This window comes from Tupaia chinensis, unplaced genomic scaffold (genome assembly GCF_000334495.1).
Source record: "Tupaia chinensis unplaced genomic scaffold, TupChi_1.0 Scaffold142326_1, whole genome shotgun sequence".
In the NCBI taxonomy this organism is placed as follows: Eukaryota; Metazoa; Chordata; class Mammalia; order Scandentia; family Tupaiidae; genus Tupaia; species Tupaia belangeri.
In genome coordinates, this window is record NW_006202174.1 from 358,362 (window position 1) to 361,857 (window position 3,496).

The following is a 3,496-nucleotide window of genomic DNA, read 5'->3' on the forward strand; positions in this document are numbered from 1 at the left end:
TCCACATTTGAAAGATAATTTTGCTGGGAATAATATTCTTGGACAAAATTGTTTTTTCTTTGAGAACTTTAAATATGTGCCTCGTTTTTTTTTTCTTTGCCTGCATTTAACCTTTAAAAAAGCGTGTATGCACGCATGTGTGTGTGTGTGTGTGTGTGTGTGTGTGTGTGTTGGGGGTAGGTGATGAAGTTTAAGTTCCTCAGGTGAGCATTGTTGTCAGGGACTCATCCTCCTGGCTACATTTGCCTGCCACTAGCCACCCTAAAAAATCATCATAAAACCCAGGACTACTTTTGCTTTGATTAGCTCCTTTATTTGAAAGGACAATTCTTAAAGAAACCAAGATTGAAGATCTGCTTCAGGTATGTTATTTCCTGGATGAGAGGAAGTAGCAGACCCCTGGGCCTGAGAGGAGGCTGAGATGGGAACTATCACTCACAGAAGAATAGGCAGCAGGCGACCTGGGGTGCAGAGCAGAGTGCCCTCCCTTCCTCCCACTCTCAGTCATTTCTTATTCCACAAGCGAAACTCTCCAGAAAAACACACCTGATCCTGCAGTGTCCCAGGTGTTATTCAGTTCCTTTCTCTTTTTTTGGAGAAATTGCCACAGTGCAAGCAAACGTTTCACTAACTAGGGAGAAAGACTTTTCAACAGAACGTCAATCCCTTTATACAGAAAGAAGAGCATTTAAAAAAAAATTTAGTTTATTAATCCTCTCATGAAAAATCCGCACAATCACCGCAGATAGTCATTGCAGAATCGTTACTCCTTCAACTGCTTTCCAATCTCCAGCTCACTTTTGTCAGCACCAACACTGGCCTTTGCAGTCCCCCTGACTTTCTTTATTCTGTTCTTGCGTTCCTTTCACTGTTTTCTTGACATCTTTTTCTTCTCTTAAAGAGCATGTCTTGCAAGTCTATGTTTGGGTTTATTTTTCTTCGCATAATCCACAGAATCATAAATCACGCCAAAGCCAGTTGTCTTGCCACCACCAAAATGGGTTCTGAACCCAAACACAAAGAAGACATCTGGTATGATCTTGTACATCTTTGTTAGTTGTTCCCGAATTTCTGTCTTAGGTACTGTTGCCTTCCCAGAACGAAGGACATCAATGACCATTTGTTTCCTCTGAAGTAGTCAGTTGGTCATGAATTTCCTGGTTCAGATAGTTACTGTGTCATTCATGATGGCGGGATGTCCTCAAGCAGCCAGGGAGGAAAAAAGCCAGAAAGAAAAGCATTTGTCACCTTGCACACGTTTATAATTAGGTTAAACATATGAGTCGTATCGTTTCAGATTCTGATCCTGATCATTAGGCCATATTGGCACAGTACAGAAGGAGGCTGGTGTCAGGAATGGATTCAAAGCAGATGATCCAAGGTTAAGCCTTGCAGGACAAGCAGAACAGGTGCTAGAATAAAGGAAAGGAATTTCAAGAATGAAATACCAACTATTTTGTGCTCAATTGCCTTACACCCTGCTATTGTACTGAGGTGGTTTTCTAATTGAGTTCTGGAGCCATCAGGTTCTACGGAGAGCTGAGGAGCCAGCTGTGTGAACGTGTATGTATGACAGGAGTGTGTGCGTGTATGGATGAAAGAGGAAGACAGTGCTGAGTGCGAGCTGCCTTGTACTAGCTAGTGAGAGCTTCTTGTGGGCATTTCTTCCCAAATCCAATCCTGTGAGCTCATTGCTAGTGGCTAGAAATTGGTCATAGTAGGGCTATTCACACCCAAAATTACCAAATGCTTCACATCAGACATACCACCTCTACTGGACAGCCAGTTGTTAAGCACACACCAGTACACCACTTTTTTCAATAAAAGATTAGATTTAACAATAAAAAGTGGTGAGAGAAATCTGGGGCATGATATCTGTTCCACTTTGCTATTAAGGATATTTGTAAGTTGAAACAAGCAGGAGGTAAGTCTGTACTCAGTCTCCTCACACTTAATTAGCAACCCCAAGAGACAAGAAAGCAAAAGAACTGTCTTTTAGGAGGTTACAAACTCTTTACTATTAATGTGTGTCAAAGAACTAAAAAGACTCATAGTGGGGGCCAGCAGGTGGCATGATGGTCAAGGGCGCTGGACTTCCACATGGCTGACCACAGTTCAAGTCCTGGATCTGGTGGCTTGCTTTCTCACTTCCTTTTCCTTCCTCCCTCCCCCTCTCTCTCTCTCTCTCTCTCTCGCCAATTCAAAAGGAATAATAATAAATGAAGTTAAATAAAATAATTCTTTAAAACAAAAGACACAGAAACTACTCAAAAATTTAAAACTTAATACATATTTTTATACTGATTTTTACATGGACTTTTGTTCATCTCAGTGCTTCTTAAACTTGAATGTGTTCATAGATCATCTAAGGATAAATGTTAAATGCAGACTCTGTTTCTGGTAAGTACGGAGTTGGCCTGACATTCTGCATTTCTAACAAGCTTCTGGGTGATGCCGATGCTTCTTGTCTATGAACCATATCTTCACTAGCAAAGACATAGCTATTTGTGGCAATTAGAGAAAAGGAAATAAAAGTCAAGCAGATGCATTTTTAAAAAAATCTCATTTCCACGAAAGTGCACTCTGAATAGGAGGAAAAATGATATGTTTTATCTTTGCATTGAGGATCTTTGGATCTTGGCTATTGCACTTTTTTTTTTTTTTTTTGGCAGATGTTTGTTGAGTTCACACAATGTAGTAAAAGACTAAATGAGCTGGAAACATTAGCGATCCCAATTATACAACTCACTGACTACTCATAAGCCCAAACAATGAAAAGCATTCTGCGTGCTTTACTCATTTAACTTCATTTAAACCCTTCTTGGCATCCAAGTTGCATTAATGTGATAAGTCTTGTGTAGCAATTAACAAACTGTGGCAATTGTGAACATTTCTAGAGTTTGTCACATTGAATGGGGGCAGGCTCTGGGCATCTAATTCCTTCCTCATTTTCTGGGGTTGATCTGGTTTTGTATGTGTATGTGTGTGTGTGTGTGTGTGTGTGTGTGTGTATGTATTAACTGCAGGAATCAAAAGTTGAACAAGTAAGCTCTGCCTGTATCTCTCCTCCAGACCTTTAATTTTGGAAGTCATTTGTAATGGATGACTTTAAAGCAGTTTCTTCATTTTTTTACTCCTTTTGTTAGAAAACTCATTGAATCTTGAAGAAGATAGTCACATTGTCCCCACACAAATGCACATCCAACACTTTCACATGGTTACAAAAGCTGAGTGTTCTCCATTGCCCTGAGCCTTGTAAGCTCAAGCATATTGAAAGGCAAATGGTGAGCGTGTTCTGCATAATACACTCTCCAGTTCTAACAATGCTGGATATTGTGTCTATTTCTGTCCCTTAAAATTAACTGTGTGACTGTTAGAAGGCTTGAGAATGGGAAAGGAAGAGGAAAAAAAATAGCTTCTTTCCCAAACTTGGAGAGGAGAGGGTGTATTACCCAGAAGAATAGCAGATGTCTTTTTAGCACTGAAATGCAGCAGT

At 40.1% G+C, this 3,496-nt stretch overlaps 1 pseudogene; it reads right to left on the reverse strand.

Moving 5' to 3' along the window:
• Nucleotides 1–763: 763 nt before the first annotated feature.
• Nucleotides 764–1,186, reverse strand: LOC106733269 (40S ribosomal protein S24 pseudogene; annotated as a pseudogene).
• Nucleotides 1,187–3,496: the final 2,310 nt, after the last annotated feature.